At 34.6% G+C, this 18,760-nt stretch overlaps 1 protein-coding gene across 5 annotated transcripts in view; it reads right to left on the reverse strand.

Moving 5' to 3' along the window:
• Window positions 1-18,760, reverse strand: part of RIMS2 (regulating synaptic membrane exocytosis 2) — a 426,764-nt gene that overhangs the window by 407,121 nt on the left and 883 nt on the right. The window lies entirely within an intron of this gene.

Consider the following 18,760-nt stretch of genomic DNA (forward strand, 5'->3'; position numbering starts at 1 on the left):
TCTCAACCAAAGAAGAATACTGAGGTAGTGCTCCTTATTAATTGTTTGGCCTGGAAGGGCTTACTCGTGATGGACAACACCTTCCCAATCAAAAACACAGTTAACATAGTCTTGATCTTGCTGCGATTTTGCTGCACCTTCTTCAGGTATGAAGAACCAGGCAACTTCCATTGAGACAACTGGGCCTTTGTTTCCAGATCAAAGATATAGACCTACCATTTATCTCCAGTCATGACCTTCTTGAGGAAATCTGGTTCATTGGTAGCAGTTCGAATCAAGTCATTAGCAACTGCAGCATGATGTTCATTCTGCTCTAGTAGCAGAAGCAATGAAAAAAATTTTTCCATGGCACGCTTCATGCCAAGATCCTGCATCAAAATCTCAGACACAGTAGGTTCTGGAATCCCCAGATCAGCTTCTAGTTCTTGCACTGTCAGTTGCTGAGCTTTGTTGATTGCAGCCCATACACATTCAACATTCTCAGGTGTTCTGCTTCTTTCAGGCCTTCTAGAACATGGATCACTTTTGACAGGTTCTTGACTACCTTTGAAGTATTTGCACCACACATTTATTTGCAATGCACTCATAGTATCACTCCCAAGAGCCTTCTGAATCATTCAAATAGTTTCCGCAGAGGAATGTTCAGGCTTAATGGAAAATTTAATGCAGATTTGTTGCTCTACTCACTCAGTCATTTTGAATATGATGGCCACACAGTACACATGCTCACACAATGTCATCTGCTGCCCCCACCGACTAGTACAGTGAAGTCGTCGTTGTTCACGCATGCACATTCCAAGCCACTTCCCTTGGCTGCCAGGTTACATCGATGTCGCGCGAACCATTCTCATTATATTAACAATGGCTGGGCCCTTTCCAGCCAGACCTCATGTACCATAACTGCACATATGTAAAGCATATGATTGAGATATGTGTATATACACATATGGAATATGTAAAAACAGTTGTATAGGGTGGTAAGAAATACAGAATTTTGTCTTTTTTTAATGTGTATTAAGTTTTATAATAAAAATTGAGAAAAATGAATAGTCTTTGAATTTTCTATTTCTGCATAATGTAATCAGTGCACTAGGTGAAAGTATTTGAAAAATGGTGATTTCAGTGCCTAAGATAGTAAGAAGTGAATTAATATAAATTTACAAGTATTACTACTTGGATCAATTTGAGAAGGTTATGAACACTCTTGAAATATACACTTGTCAAACTACATAAATCCATAGCAGGGCTTAGATTTGGATAAGCGGTTTGCAGAATTTTAAGAACAAAACCATTTTTAAAAGTTACTTTTTAGTTATAAAAAGAATTTTTAAATACAACTGTCAGGTTACCAATAACTAGAGTAGAGTGAAGCTGAGCTACTGATTAATTTTTCAGCATGTTGTTTAAAAAAAAAAAGTCAACCCACTCTCCAGATTCAAGAAGTCAATTTGCTATTATCAACAATTTCAAAAACCCTTTAGTGAAGAAAATGTTCAAGGACAAATACTCAAGATGAATTTCAGTTGTTCTCTTCTCACTTCCTCTCTCGTCTCTTAATCTAACCTCAACACTGACCTTCACATAAGCAAATGAGTCTAAATTCAGATAGAAATAACAAGCACAAGACTGGTAGCAGATAAAGTAACCTAAAATTCATAATACCTATTTTTTCCTATTAAAGTTCATTGTATATCTTCTACATATCAGGTGCATTATATTTGCATATCACATTAACCCTATGAAACAGACATTATTGTTCTCAATTTATAGATAAAGCAACAGAGTCCAAGAGATTAAGTGACTTGCTCAAGGTCACAAAACTAGTAACTAGCAAACTAGGCTATGATCCAGAGTTGCCTAATGCCAAAGCCTTTCCTTTATACTTCTTTCACACATTGTACTGCCTTGACTTCTTGAAACCAGCTAAGGAAACACAGTATTAGGAGGAAAATAAGCAGAAAAAGCAGTATTTGCAGTCATAAAGATATAGCTACTTTTACAAAGCTATTTTAACTGATTAGATTGAGACTTCAGAAAATCCCCTAAATTCTAACCAGATGAAAGTAAGACCTACTATCTTATAGTTACAAAAACTGGCCCAACTCTAAATCATAATCCTTCTGACTCTATTAACTTTAAACAGAGGTAAAAGACAAGTAGCAAAGCTATAAAAAACAAGAACCTAGCACAGATATCAAGTTCTAAACTGAGGATTAAGCATTGTTTATAAATCAAGAAAAGAACCCAGAAAAGAGAACCAGATTAGAAACTGACTCTAAACTGGAAGGCTATAACAGAGATTATTCATGAATCACAGAAATGAATAAGAACTGTGGGGTAAAGCCAGGATAAAACTAAGAAATGTGAACTGGAAAGGGTGGGAAACAAGAGTGTGTTTGAAAACACTGGAAATACTGAAACATATGGTAAATTGTGAGACAGTAAATTGTGAGCTATGGCATGGTTATATAAATTCCTGCTGCAAAATCTGGTGGCAGATTGGAAGCATGTGTTCCAAAACAATTCCATAAGATTCTTATTAAAGTTCAAGAAAATGAGTAATGAGGTTTGTGCCTTTAATATTATCTGACTCTCTTCAAAGGTGTTTTTAGTTAAGTTTTTATTTATTTAATTTAATCTTTATTGGTTTGTTTTTGTTTGTTTGTTTTTTGCATTACCATTTAGTCACCTTATACCTCCTTCCCACAACAATCACCACACTGTCGTCCATGTCCATGAGTCCTTTTTCCTTTTTGTTCAATCCCTCCACACCCTAAACACACCTCCCACGTAGCTGTCATCCTGCCCTTCATCTATGAGTCTGTCCCCATTTTCCTGGTTAGTTCAGTTTGTTAATTAGTTCCAATTAGAGTGAAATTGTATGGTGTCTGCCTTTCCCTGTTCTCTAATCCATCCATACTGTCCCAAAGGTTAAAGTTTCTTGTTTTTTATGGCCAAGTAGTATTCAATTGTGTAAATACCCTATGGCTGTTTTACCCACTCATCTACTGAAGGGTAGTAAGGCTGTTGCTGTATCTTGGCGATTGTAAATAATGCTGCAATGAACATAGGGGTGATTATGTTCTTTCAAATTAGTATTTTGGGTCCCTTCAGATATATTCCCAGAGGTGGGATCAGAGGGTCGAAAAGCAGATCCATTTTTAATTTTTTGAGGTATCTCCATACTGCTTTCCACAATGGCTACACCAATCTGCATTTCCACCAACAGTGCAAAAGGGTTCCCCTACCTCCACAGCCTCACCAGCACTTTGTTTGTTGATTTATTGATGATAGTCATTCTGGCAGGTGTGAGGTGTTATCTCATTGTGGTATTAATTTGCATTTACCTGATGATTAGTGATGTTGAATATCTTTCCATGTCTATTGGCCATCTGTATGTCCTCTTTGGAGAAGTGTCTATTCAGGTCCTTCGCCCATTTTTTAATTGGATTTTTATTTTTTGGATGTGTTGTTTTATAAGTTCAAAGTCTGGACATGAACCCCTTATCAGATGTATTGGTAAATATGTTCTCCCATTCTGTGAGTTATCTTTTTACTTTGTTGATGATTTCCTTTGCTGTGCAAAAACTTTTTAGTTTCATGTAGTCCCATTTGTTTATTTTTTCTTTTGTTTCCCTTGCCTGGGAAGATATATCTGATAAAATATTGCTATGAGCAATGTCCAAGATTTTGCTGCCTATGTGTTCTTCTATGATTTTTATGGTTTTGGGTCTAACATTTAAGTCTTTGATCCATTTTGAATTTATTCTTGTGTGTGGTGTAAGAAGATGATCTGGTTTCATTTTTCTGCAAGTGTTGCAGGAACACAGATCTCTGGGTAGGGGCATTCTCATGCTCCTCCGCCCAGGTGTCGTCCAGTGACCCAGGAGATGATGAGCTAATCTTGTCTCCGCCTTCGGCTTTAGGCTGTTGAGGCCACTGAGTCATAGAATCCTGGGAACAGCGAGTTCTGTTGTGTAAATAAAGTCTTAAAATGGAGCTGGCATTGAGGATTAGTGGATCTGCTTTGCTTCCCTGATAGGTGCTAGCTAAATCAGGAGTTACCCTGGCTGCATTTTACATATTAATAATACTTTGTAAGAATTCTTTCACTTGTAAAATTCTCCTATTGTTGGTTGGAATGTCACACCCCCTGTTCTAGTAACTTTTGAAATCCTAATAAAAGGAGGATGAGGCTTCCCGCTCTCTGCTGTTGGTCAGAGCGAGCCACAGTCCTCTGTTTGTTACTAGCCAATCATCCTGCTTGCTGGATTTATCTCAGCTTCCGAGATCATAATCAACACTTCATGCAAGTATCTGTCAAATTTTCCCAACACCATTTATTGAATAAACTATCTTTAACCCATTGTCTATGCTTGCTCCCTCTGTCAAACATTGACCATAAAGGTGTGGGTTTATTTCTGTGCCCTCTATTCTGTTCCATTGATCTATGTGTTGTTTTTATGCCAGTACCATGCTGTTTTGATTACTATGGCCTTATAGTATAGTTTGATATTAGGAAGCATGATTACTCCAACTTTGTTCTTCATTATCAGAATCGCTGTTGCTATGTGGGGCCTTTTATAGTTCCATATAAGTTTTTAAAATATTTGTTCTAGTTCTGTGAAATACATCATTGGAATCTTGATAGGAATTGCACTGAGCCTATAGATTGCTTTAGATGGTATGGACATTTTAATGATGTTAACTCTTCCTACTTATGAACACTGTATGTGCTTCCACTTACTAGTATCTTCTTCCATTTCTTTATTCAATGTCTTATATTTTTCCTAGTACTGGTCTTTTGCATCCTTGGTTAGATTTATTCCTAGGCATTTTATTCTTTTTGTAGCAATTGTGAATGGGATTTTCTTTTCTTCTCTTTAAGATTTTATTTATTTATTCATTTTTAGAGAGGGTAACTGAGAGAGAAAGAGAGGGAGAGAAACATCAATGTGTGGCTGTCCCTCATGTGGACCCAGCCCACAAACCAGACACATGCTCTGACTGGGAATTGAACAGGCAACCCTTTGGTTCGCAGGCCAGCACTCAATCCACTTAGCCACACCAGCCAGGGAGGATTGTTTTCTTAATTTCCCTTTCTGTTAGTTTGTTATTGGCATATAAAAAATGCAACTGATTTCTGGATATTATTTTTGTATCCTGTTACTTTGCTGAATACATTTATCAGTTCTAATAGTTTCTTGGTGGAATCTTTGGGGTTTTCTATATATAGTATCATGTGGTCTGCAAATAATGACAGTTTTACTTCTTCCTTTCCAATTTGGATGCCTTTTATTCCTTGTTTTTCTGATTACTGTAGCCAGGACTTCCAGTACTGTGTTGAAAAGAGAGGTGAAAGAAGACATCCCTGTCTTGTTCCCAGTCTTAAGGGGAAGGTTTGCAGTTTTCGCCCATTGAGTATGATGCTGGCAGTAGGTTTGTCATATATGGCCTTTATTATGTTTAAGTATGTTCCCTCTAATCCCACTTTACTGAGAGTTTTTATCATAAAGAGGTGCCGGATTTTATCAAATGCTTCTTCTGCATCTATTGATACGATCGTGTGGTTTTTATCCTTCATTTTGTAAAAGCAGCACCGTGTAGTATGTCTCCCTGGCCTTCTCAATGGATCATCTCAGGTAATCTATTCTAATTATTACTTTTACCACAATGGGGTTATTATTAATGAGTTCTTTGTTTTACATGCATATGTTAAATATTTAGTTTTAATTTAATTTGCCCTTACTTTCATGTTTTCTAACATATAAAATTATGCATAATTGCTATCACTGTCCTCATCAGTATCATCATTCTTTCATATTAGATGTCCTTATTAGAACATAAATTACTTAGTCAATTTTTTTATTGCCTGTCCTTCTTTTTTCTTCCTTTCTTTTATTTTTGTCTTTTATTGGTTTTTGATGCTAACAATTAACAAGAGACTCATTCATGACAGAATTTCATAGTGAATTACTTTAATTTTAAAAATAAAAACCATTTAACATAATTAAATAAATAAATGTGGTTAACATAATTAAATAAGTAAATATTTTTTGAAGATAGTTTTAATCCCACATGAAAGCAATGGTGAATTTTTCAAAACTTTAATTATTGAAGTGAAAGTTTAAATCACTAGTTAACAATATAATAAAGATTTTAATTTGGATTTCTATACCCTGATAATTCTTCTGGCCACGAAAAAGTTATCACAAAGTAATGGAATCAAATAAACGATGCCAGCACCTTACCAGAAAGTAAAAGATTTTACTTTTTAAAGTGACTGCAAGTGAAAAAATAACAAAGCACAAGGCAGAACTGCTTATTTACCATTCTGTAAGGAAATTGCCAACACTATATTTGAAATCAATAAATTAAAAGGGAAAAACAGAAGGAGAGAATGAGTGGCACTTTCAACAATATTATTAGTATTTGAGAGGACATTAGTATTATATAGCATTTGAGAGGATATAGAGACAGCCCTAAACAAAAAGTCTGATTACTCAGTACTAAGTTTTCAATGCAGATCAGTGAATCTACAGGTAGTAATCTAGTTAATAACTGATTGAAGTAAAACTTAAAGAGGATGAATTTTCAAAATTCTGGCTGATAGCATTAAAGTTTCCATCAACTTTTTTATGTAAAAATAAGTGAGTTATTTCCTGTAACTTGCTACCAATTAGTTATATAGTGTTTTTTATCAGTGGAAACTGAAGAAAATTAAAAGAGGTCATCACTAATTAGTCTAGATCAAGAACCATGTGTATGTTTCAAAAATAAGGAAATAAACCTGATTTTTTTAAAACTTGTACTTACAAAAAGTCAGCTAAGTTTCCCATTTAAAAGTTTTTACAATTCAACGTTTACTATCTTCCATAATATCTTGCATTTGTTTTGCTTATAATTATATAATATGAAATGAGATTTATTTTTTTAGAAAGTCCCATATAAACACCCCAAATCTCTTCCAGTTTACCCCAACACAACATACATGTCTATTATCATTTTCTGTGTGTGGCATGACATGAAAAAGGTTTGAAAGCACTAAGTAAAGGAGAGTAACTATTCAACCAGAGATATAGAAGAATTAAGCTCTAAAGCCCTAAAGCATCCATTGTATGTAATAAATTAATTCATCTCCTATACATCTACAATGGTACTAGCTATGTGCTCACACCTGAAAAAAGAATTACTCATAATTTTGTGTGTTCCATGGTTGAGAGGAGGGACTACAGTTAAAGACTGCATGCAGATAGCATTGGGAAGACACTGATATTTTATGCAAAGGAGTTATTTACATGATCATATTTTTCATGTGTGAAGCTTTCTGGCAACAGTGCCATTTAAATCATTTTAACTAAAAATTCAAATGATTTGAGATCAAGACCCCAATACTGATCTCTTTAAGTGAGCCAACAGCAGCAAAAATCTAATATTCAATTCTTTCCTTTAAATATTATTTTAAATGGCTGGTGCGAATGATACCATCATTAGCCACCACAGGCCCATAATTACTTACCCATAATTCCAAAATCCAAAAAGCTCTGAAAACAAATTTTGTAATACTGTCTTAAATTCCTGATACGAATTAGCATGAGACTTAGATAGCCTTTATTTAACCCACTTACAAATATTCTTGTGTTTCATTGGAGATACATAATGTGTTTGATTAGGGCTGCTGTCCTGACCCTGCTAAGAGTTACATATTACGGCAATTTACAATATGGTATATGCACCTTTACATTTCTAAAATCCAAAACAACTGAATTCTAAAACATATCTGGCACCATGAGCTTCAGTTCAATGATTTTGGACCTATGTTTTCAATCTCCATTTCACTGAGCTTAGGGAGTTCAGATGATTCTTCAAGATAATATAGCTTGGGAATAATGGGACCAGAACTCTAATCCAGATCTCTAAATATTGTTTTTTATCACCTATCCATGACAGACCATAAATGAAAAAACTCTTTTTTACATAAAGGGACATTTCATTTTTCATGTAAGTTAACATAAAAAAAAAATTTAATGCAAAATTTAAAAATAAAGTCTATTTGTATCTAAGCCTCAAAACAAATTTTCTGCTGCTTTAATGCTTTAATTCATTTTCAACTTTATTGTTTCAGACTGATGAATAACTTCACTGTCTGGCTTGAGGTCACTGACCTCAAGTCAAGAGTACCATCAATTACTATGTTGATGCTATTTTTCACTAAAATTCATAAAAACTGCAAAGCAAATAAAACAAAATTTTAAAGGGAGAATTATAAATAATTATCCTACGGATTGCCAAATTTTCTAATGTCAATCCTGTCAATCTTGTCGTAATTTTTTTTTAAATATCTCTGTCTCTCTCTCCATACGTGGTAGAATTGCACTTCTCTACCCTGAGGTAGGCTTAATCATATAACTTGATTTGACTTGATTTAGCCAATGAAATGTGAGTCTTTCTGGAAAAAGTCCAGCCATTGTTAATATGAGAATGATATGCATGACATCGATGTAACTTTGAAAGTCAAGGGGAAAGGACTGGAATGCACATGAGTGAACAATGACAACTTCACCGTACTAGTCAGTGGGGGTGGTAGACCCGTGGAGTGAGCACATGTACTGTGTGGCTTTTGCATTCAAAATGACTGAGCAAGTAGAGCAACAAATCTATATCAAATTTTGCATTAAGCTTGAACATTCCTTCATGGAAACTACTTGGATGATTCAGAAGTCCGCAGCTATGGGCAACTGGTGATTGGCAGCCTTATCATGACAATTCACCTGCTCATGCATCATGTCTTATGCAGTTTTTTGGCAAAACATCAAATCACTCAGGTGATTCAGCACCCTTGGAAGCCAGATTTGGCACTCCACAACTTCTGGCTTTTCCCAAAACTAAAATCACCTTTGAAAGGGAAGAGATTTCAGACCATCAATGAGATTCAGGAAAACATGACAGGGCAGCTGATGGCGATTGGGAGAACTGTGTGAGGTCCCAAGGTGCCTACTTTGAAGGGGACTGAGGCGTCACTGTCCAATGTACGATGTTTTTTGTATCTTATCTCTTCTTCAACAAATGTCTATATTTCATATTATATACATTGGTGGATATATATATTTCCCCTGAGAGGAAACTTTAAGAGACAACTTGTTGTTCACCAGTCTTTCTTTTCATGTGTTCTCAATGCTACAGCTAGCTTCTCCATCAGCCTGGGTGTTCCAGAATAAGGATGACATGGAATAGAGATCCCAAGTGACCCAGAGAAAACATATAGCATGAAGAAAAATAAACCTTCGTTGTTTTATGCTATTGACATTTTGGGATAACACAGCCTACTGTAAATTTATAAACTTATTGCCTTCTAGCTCCAAATCCACCCTTCTTTGTCCTGCTTCCTGATACAGGATCTGGACTCCAACCATTTCCCCTTTACCAGATGGCACATGTTAGGCTTTGTCGGTAGAGGGAGCTAGAGGGACATTAAAGGAAGGGGCTACTCTTTCTAGGTCTGGGTGCTTTGTTGTTTTCCTGAGATACGTGGCTGCCAGGAGCTTAGAGGACACCAAGGGCACTCACCTTCCTAGTGGGGTTTCTCCATGGGGCATCTTTCCAACAGTTTCAGCAGCACTCCAGCAGGCAGTATCCCCGCAAGTCTCGCTGAAACCCCACTAGGTGGCTTCCCAGTGAGTTCCGTGATCACTCTAGCCAGCTTCTCTATGAGTCCCACTGATAACCCCACAGGTGATGTCCTGCTTGTTTACCCCAGACTGCAACAACAAAGAGCCATAGCCACACCCTCCTACAAGGGCTGAATCTCAGCTTCAGTCATGAAGAGCAGGGGCCTCTTCCAAGTTTTTTCTTGCTTGGGTACTGGGACTCAGTCCTAAAAGGCCTATAGCTCTGCCAAAGGTTAATAACCCTTTATATTAAAATTTTCCTGTTCAAATTACTTTTTTAGTTTGTCACCTGACTGAACTCTGATATCTAGTGTTTCCTATCACATAAATCTATATATTGCAGCATAAATTATTAGTAGTAGTTTTGAAAGACAACCTTGGATTACTTTCTTTCTCTACTTTGTTTCACAACTACTTTTAATGTTTTATATACTATGTTAAAACAATTTATTATATTTTAAATACTGATAAAGTTTAAGTCATAATACATACTACATCTTTTTATTAAGTCAAACATCTAGGCTAATAACCATAAGAAAAAATATGGCACACTTATTGTAGAATAAGAAATGGTTCTTCAAGCAAACATTCCAAGAGAAATCATATTCTTGCCAAAAGATTAAGTCCAAATCTTTATTTAGTCATACTGCAATATAAAGTTTATGATGAGTCTTTTTAAATGATAATGAAAATACTGCATTTGGAAAGATTTCAATAACTTCATTATGTTAGTCATATGGCAATATTATTTTTTCTTTCCTATAAAAACTAAACACAATTATTAACTAAAATGACTAGTTAGGAAGAGCGCTTATGTGCAGAGCCAAGAACAATTAATACTGTTGTTCCCCAGACTCCCAATCCTACCCCCAGTTAGACTAACATTTTAATTCAGGAGTAAACTGTTAAATAAAAAAGTGAGGATCAGATTGGCAGTAATTTCAGGGCAATAAAGTATTATGTACCTATGGAAAAGTGCATTGTAAAATATTATCTCAAAGATATCACTCTGGAATTTGCATCTCTGAATACAAAATACATCTTTTAAAATAAGAACACAATGTCTATTTTATAAAAAACAGACAAGCAGTCTTATACCTAGCAGCACTCAATAGAGAAATATAAAGAGAATAATGCAACCGCCCCCCTACCCCAAAAGATGTTCACATTCTAATTCCAAGAACGTGTAAATATATATTCTTACATGGCAAAAAGGATTTCAGATGTGATTTAAGAAGAAAGGTTGTTTGAAATATTTAGTGGGCCCAATCTACCATATAAATCCTTAAAAGAGAAAAATCTTTCCCAGCTCAAAAATTTCTGAGCGGAGAGATACCCGCACAAGTAGTGTCAGAGAGATGGCAGCCCATTGATTTAGGAGGCTACTTGCAAGGGGGGGATGGCGGGGGCGGGGAGAGAGAGAGAGAGAGAGAGAGAGAGAGAGAGAGAGCAAAACCTCTAGGAGGTCAGAACGGCATTCAACAAGAGCCAACAAGGAAATGGGAATCTCAATCATATAAGCTCAAGGAACTGAATTCTTTCAACCTAAATGATCAAGGAAATATCCTCCCCCTTTAGCTTTCAGAAAGAAATGCAGCCAATTCCTTTGATTTTAGTCCAATGAGACCCATGTCAGAACTCTGACCGAGAGGGCTGTCAGATAATAAATTTGTGTTGTTTTAAGCCACTAAGTTTGTTAGTAGTAGAAAACTAACACAAAAAATACTATTTATAACCGTGGAAGATCTGGGTCTTTATTAAAGAAAGTAACAATGTCCTTTCAACAGGCATTTAGAAATTGGGGGTTCATAAAACTATTTATTGATGATAAACGAGATTGATATTCTCTATAGCTATCAATACTTTCCCGTTCTAGCTAATTTATTTATATAATAAACACTTATATGGTATTTATTATGTGCTAAGAATTATAAGGGCTTTACAAATGCAAACTCAATTAATCCTCATAACAGCTTCTCAAATAGGTGTTGTTATTCCCATTTTACACACTGAGGTACACAGCTATCAAGTAACAGAGCTGGGACTCAAACCCAAGCTTGTCTGAGTTCCGACACATATGCACTAGGCTCTTAACTGTTTTCCAGAAGACTGAACAGCAATATGATGAATAGAAAATGGGTTTTAGTGTTAGAATGATCCCGGTACAGATCTGTATACTGGTGTTTGTAAGCTTTGTGACCTGGATCTTAGCCTGTAATAGACACTGAATATTAATTGCTTCCTTCAATTCCTGCTACAAGTCCAGACATATATTCAAATTTAATCCTTTGAGTGCCATGTGTAATTCAAAATTTTGATCAACATGAAAAAAAATTATATCAATATATAACATGAGGTACAAAAAAAGAGAATAAAACATAAAATATGAATTATTCCATTGTTATTTACATTTATAGCCATTGAAAAAGAGTCGCTGGGAGCGACGCTCGCACTTTTGGGAAAATGTGTCAGCATCACTCACAGTGATGTTGGCACTGAAAGGCTTAAAAAAATAAATAAATAAGCCTATGTGGACAGGAACCATCTTAAGATAAAAACTGAATACTAGTCTCATACTCCTGAATTTCCTGAATTTCCACTTCTTTCTTCCAACTCCATATATTCCTTCTCAGATCTCAGCTAAGACGACCTATGGTACTACAACAATATTGTCTCTAGGGGTACCATAAGCTCTCATTATTACATCAACAAAAATAGACTGGAGTTTACTGTAAGAATATTACTAGAAAGTAAAGGGAAATATTTTAAGAAATTAAACATGAGATAGAGGTAGAGCAAAGGCTCTTTGATTTAAAGTAATCTTAGCCATTGATTTCCTCAAAAGAAACAGTTGATTACACCTACCTTCTGGTTAATCTCTTCTTTTTTTCTTTTAATTTTTTTAATTTATTGATTTGAGAGAAAGAGAAAGAGAGAAACATCAGTTTGTTGTTCCATTGATTTATGCATCAGTGGCTGATTCTTGTAAGTGTCCACACTGGGAATGGAACCCGCAACCTTGGCTTATTAGGACAATGCTCTAACCAACTGAATGAATCAGGTCCTGGTTCATTTCTTTGGCTCAACTTCATTATCATGTTACCTTGTTCTTGTTAGCATACTAGAAGAGTGGCACTGCCCATTATGTAAATATTCTTTATGTGAATATTCTTTATATCCTTTATTAGCTAGATATCAACATTAAACCTGGTGAAAGATGCTTTGTCCTGAAAAGTGCATACATACCCTCTGCACTAGCTGACCATTTAAATGTCTGTGCTGAAGTTCCCTTGATTTTAAAATTCTGGGGTTTTTTTTTTTGTTTGTTTGTTTGTTTTGTTTTTTTGTAAGCATACCTACAAGATGATCCAATTCCACATATTCTCTCTGAAGATCCACTTGGCTTCCTACCTCTGCAATACCACCATCATGATTGCCCAAGGAATTTTCTTTTGGTGGTTTTCTAAAATGTTAACAACTACTATTTCAAATAGAAAAATACACCACACCATAGCAAAAACAGGTGCCTATCCCCAGGAAAGGTGGCTTAAACTCTCATCTCATTTATTAAATGAAAAGTTTTTTAAGTGGAAAAAATATTTATTAAATATATTTTGTTCTCACTGATTTCATATTTGTTGTCCACTGCTTGATTAGTTTAATGCATACCATACACCATAACCAATAGCTCTCATGTCCAACAGAAGTAAACAATGAAACTTACAACCGTGGCCACTAAATCCCAAAGATAATCATTTCTTGAGGTATTAGCAGCTTTTCACTGCTAGACAATGCCAGATTTAATCATTCATTCAAAAACACTTATATCCACTTACAATGGACCACCCACTGGGAACACAGAATTAAATCCAAATTAAAAGAACAGCAGATAAATTCTTTTAAGCTCTGAGACAGACTCACAGATAGAGAGCAGGCTAACATCTAGGGGGAGACGGGCTGGGTAGAGAGCTTGAGCAAGAAAGAAAAGAGAGAAAACTCATGGACAGGGCCAACAGTGTGGTGACTGTGAGGATGGGTGTGGAGGGGGGAGATGGAGGAGGATATGGGGAGATAATTGGTGCTGGAAGGAAACTTGCCTTGGGGTGGTGAGCACACAATACAGTGTACAGATGGTATGTTGTAAAATTGTGCACCTGAAACCTGTATAATTTTGTTAACCAGTGTCACCTCAATAAATTCAATAAAAAGCAGGAAAAGTCTTTTAAGCTATGACCCTTGCCATCTCTCCAGTCTCTCCTACTAACTTGCCTCCATTTAAATATCATGCTCCAGACCATGCACTGACTCTCTTTTACAAATGAAAGATAAAGTTTGAGGGGGATGTAGACTTGAGAGTTTTAATATTACTCAGATAATACAGATGAGGAAACAGGCCCAGAGAGTTTAATAACGTAAGCCAGACCTTACAGTTATTAATGATTAGTGAAGTAAAGTTTCAGGTCAAAGTCCATCTGGTCCATCACCCTTGCCTCCACTACTTCCCTTTTCATCACACAGTTCTTTATCAATATGTATTGTCAACAAGAAAGCATTCTTTAATTGTCCTAGTTACTTTAAAATACAGAATATATATAAAGAATTTATTATGTACTTCCTTATAAAAATGCCAATTAAAATTTTAGAATGGATTTTGAATCCTTACAAAATAGAGGTTTTCAATTTTGGCAATGGTAATGGCTACAGTTATTTACATGTATAATAATTTTTATTTGAAAGTCTGCATAATTAAATTGCATCATTCATCTGACATACCATGTTCTTAAATTTTCATTTAGCTCTAAGAAGAAAGTATGGTAGATTTTTTTAAATATTAGAATGAGTAAGATCATTCTAAGTATATCACCAACCCCAACCCATAAAACAAAAAGTAACAAATTCAAATACATTTTTAAAATTTTGACCCATAAAAAAAGACACAAAAAAGTCACAAAACAGAAGACATAAAAAGAGCTTCTACAGATCACTAAAAATGACCAACAGAAAAAGAAATACAAAAGGCTCTACACAAATGTAAAAGGCTCTTACCCTTGCTGAGAAAACACCAATTAAATCTACAATGGCATATTTTTCACCAAAGTATTGGCAAAGATTATCACACATTGAGTTGACAATGATGTGGGAAAGTCTCCCTCATTTATGTCACTTATGTATACTTCCTCTATGAAAGTAAATTAGGTGATATTAAAATATAAAATATACTGGCCTTTTGACCAAATAATTCCATTTCTAAAAATTTATCCCAGTGATATAGTCATATACGTCAGAAAATGGTATATGTCCAAAGATATTTAAGTGTTTTTCCTAATAGTAAAATAATTAGAATCAACTTACCAAAAAATATGGTACTATTAAAGAAATTACAGAACATTCATAAAATGGAATATTATGCAGTCCTTAAAATGAATGGGTGGCTATATATTAATGGGTGTGGAAATTATCTCCTAAAAAGTAAACTTCAGGATACATTTGTGTTTTTTATGTTTATACACATACATTCATATATGCTTGTGCACACATATGCGCTAATATACAGACACAAAATATTTGATATATATACATATCTACTCTTACACATAGAATTTTCTGGTGGACTATACAATAGTAGTTGCCTCTGACTAGAGAAAATGGTAGAAATTTTGTATAAAACAGTAAGAAATTTTGTACCATTTATTTATTATCTATTAAATAAAGAAGATTACAAATAGACTTTGGAAAGTACTTTTAAAATTGAATTATTAAAATATGTAGAACTACTCACCTGTTTTAAATATAAGCTAAACTATTACTTTGATCTATCAGGAAATTGTTTTTATTATCTTTATTTGGGGGGCAAATTATCCCTTTGACATTAACAGAAAATCTAAACTGAGACTGAAAAGATAATTTACACGTTAAGAAACTCATAATTTCTAATCTGTGACAAAAAACACCCCACATGAAAGACTATGTATGCACACAGTAGAAATTCAATAAATATTTACTGAATGAACACCTCTCTACTGATTTCAGTGGGTCTGTGTTCCTCATATTTTTTCATAGTACCTACACCAAAAAAAAAAAACAAACAAAAAAGCTTCACTGGAAAATAAAAATGCTTAAGTTATGCTTTTCTTTTAAAAAAATCATTCTCCATCGTCCCAACAAAATTGGTAAACTACTTTATTAACATTACCACAAGTTAAATCAACATTTATTTATTAGGTACCTATTATGCACAGGTGTTAAGGATACTGTAAAACACAAACTCAAAAAAAAGGTACATTTTTAGTCTTGCCCTCAAGAAGTTTATAGTCTTGAAAGACAAGGCTTAAAAACATTAATCAGTAAAAGGGCATTATAGAATTTACTGATAGATTGAGTTATCCAAACTGAAAGTTTTAATGGAATTCATGTAAGGATAAACAAAAGTAATTATTGATCTATTTAGGGATCTATAAGGTATATAAAAATGCTTTCAAAATTCAAAATGCTTTCAAAATTCTAGTATCTCACTCACATGTAAAATGGTATTTGATGGTGATAAGTTCAGCTAGGCTTGGAAGAAATTGCTAACAATTAAATATAGTTTTTCAATTATGCCAGCTCCTAAGGCAAGAGATTATTATAGTGGTTTCAGTCTGTTTTATAATTGCTCACCTCTCTTGTTAAAAATGTCTCAGGCATAAATCTTGCTTTGTAAACTATATGCATCTTAATATTATCAATCTATATATATAAGTAAAGCTTAATTACTTTATCAAATAAGAGTAGAAATGTATATATATTTTAATATTTTCCTGTACTCCAATATATCATCTTGTAATGCACACCCACTTTGTATGAATACTTAACATGAATATTGAAACTCACAGATCACACAAAAATATTTTTATTCAAGTTTCAATTTTTCACACACCAAACTCTTCTTTCTAACACAGTTGTTAAAAGACAGCAGATATGAATTTGAATTTCAATTTATTTCTCTCTGTCCATGACCTTTTAGAATAGATATTAACATGCAACTAAATGGATATCACTAAAGAGAAACAAAGGATATTATAGTCATAACCAGGTATTTGTCCCTTAAAAGTTAATGGGAAATAATAACCATTGAAGATTATTATTATTTTTCCTTATATATGGCATGTGAAACTTAATATCCAATATCGATAATATATTACTTAATAAATTGTCAAACTCCTGAAAATGCTTCATCTCTCATTACAATTCTATTTAAAGTCTATTCCTCATTTTCCTTGCCTACTATTATTTTATTATAAAAGCACTTTTAAAGATCATGTACAATTAAATTTTCAAATATATTATGTCTTAACCTCGAATAAGTTATTGTTAAAATGAAAACAACAATAATTTTGAAGCCATGTAGGTCATTTTGAACTAAGACCCTTTCCAAGGCTAAGTTAGGAATAAATACAAATATATATAGATTTTTAAATATGAATAATTTTTCATCAATGTAAATTCATAGACTATATGAATATCTTTAGAGAATGTTTGTTTCTACCTAAATTATAAAGATATGAACACACAAACATTATATGTATTTACATAGTATGTAGGTTTACAAAGAAGTGTAATACATTTACATGTACCCACCTGAATAACCAACCGTTTCACAACATTTTTCTAGTATAATGTATTGTTCATTTTGAGTAATTCTTAATTCAGTATGCAAAAGTTCAATTTCTATATATTATAGTAAAAAGATTTGAAACTATAGTGAATTTGCCAATAAATACTGTTATTTAGCATACTATAAAGAAATAAAAAAACACATTCTACATTTAAATATGTGAGTCAAAGAAATAAAACTGTTTTATTTGAACATCATTTTGGCAACACTAATTTTATGGCAATATAGTAAAAATATAGACTAATATATCTAAATATCAAACTAAGTCATCAAAAGCTTGGTATTGTCAGTATACATAGTAAAGCAAAGTTAGGAGTATGCTCAAAAAGCTTTTAAAAATCATGCTTTATTCTTCTATTAGTTGAAATAGGCTACTTAAGTCTCTTAATCTTTTTTCCATTCCCAAGCCTACTAATAAATCACAGTCCCAAAAGGGCTTAAGCCCAGAAATTATCTTAGAAGAAGCAATTGTTCTTTATTTTAGTCCTTCCATATTTTTTGATAAGTAGCATTTTTCTCAAACATGTACAAATATTTGACACTTTTATCATTAATTACTTAAAGTAATATTTTTGATAAAGTATGGAAATATACATATAGACAGAATTGTTTCTTTGTAAGTGTGTTAAATACTGAATTCAACAACCTGTTTTTAAAATTTACGTGATTAAAGGTTAGTGTGTTAGTTCCTTCATAGAGGAATGCTACACTTTCCACTGTGTGTTTCTGTGGAGTATATGGGAAAGTATATTTAATAACACAAAAGAACTGTCCCTCTTTGGCATATAAACTATACAAATTAATCTTATTGAATAAATCAAGTAAGAAGAAAAAAGTTGAGTTGGAAAAACATAAAAAAGTTACAGATCTTCTGCACAATCTCCTTCACACAGTTAACAGAGAAAACAAATCACCGTGAAACATTTACAAGAAACTAACAAGAAATCATCTCAACTCTATAGCTGTCTGGACAGTTCCCTAGTGCTGAAGTTACACCGCCGCTCACCCGAGGTCTGGCTACTGCTTTCCCTCTCCCACCCTTAGCCAAATCTCGGCAGCCTAGACTGTGAGCACGAATAGAACTTCACAAGGTAAGGGAGCATCCCAAACTGCAGTAATGGTAGGAACTGGAGTGTCCTCAGGATTAAATAGATTTACTAGTTGCAAACAGGAAGAGCAGCAGAGTGCAGGGGGAGGGGCTGGAAGATGGCGGCGGTCGCACACCCACCCGAGACACAGCAGAGCATAGGCCCCTCACCCGCACCGCCGCCCTCCTGCCCGCGGTGACCGTGGGCCGCTCTCCACTCCTCAGTGCTAGGGGCAGAGCCTCCCTGTGAAAGCGCCGGACCTGGGGCCAGCGGTGGCGCCCGCATCGCCGGCTCGCGCGCCTACGCCCGGGTCCGGACCGGGAGCACCTGTGCACGGCCATATTGGATGC

The sequence above is a fragment of the Furipterus horrens genome, unplaced genomic scaffold (assembly GCF_987537825.1).
Source record: "Furipterus horrens unplaced genomic scaffold, mFurHor1.1.pri manual_scaffold_7, whole genome shotgun sequence".
Classification (NCBI taxonomy): domain Eukaryota; kingdom Metazoa; phylum Chordata; class Mammalia; order Chiroptera; family Furipteridae; genus Furipterus; species Furipterus horrens.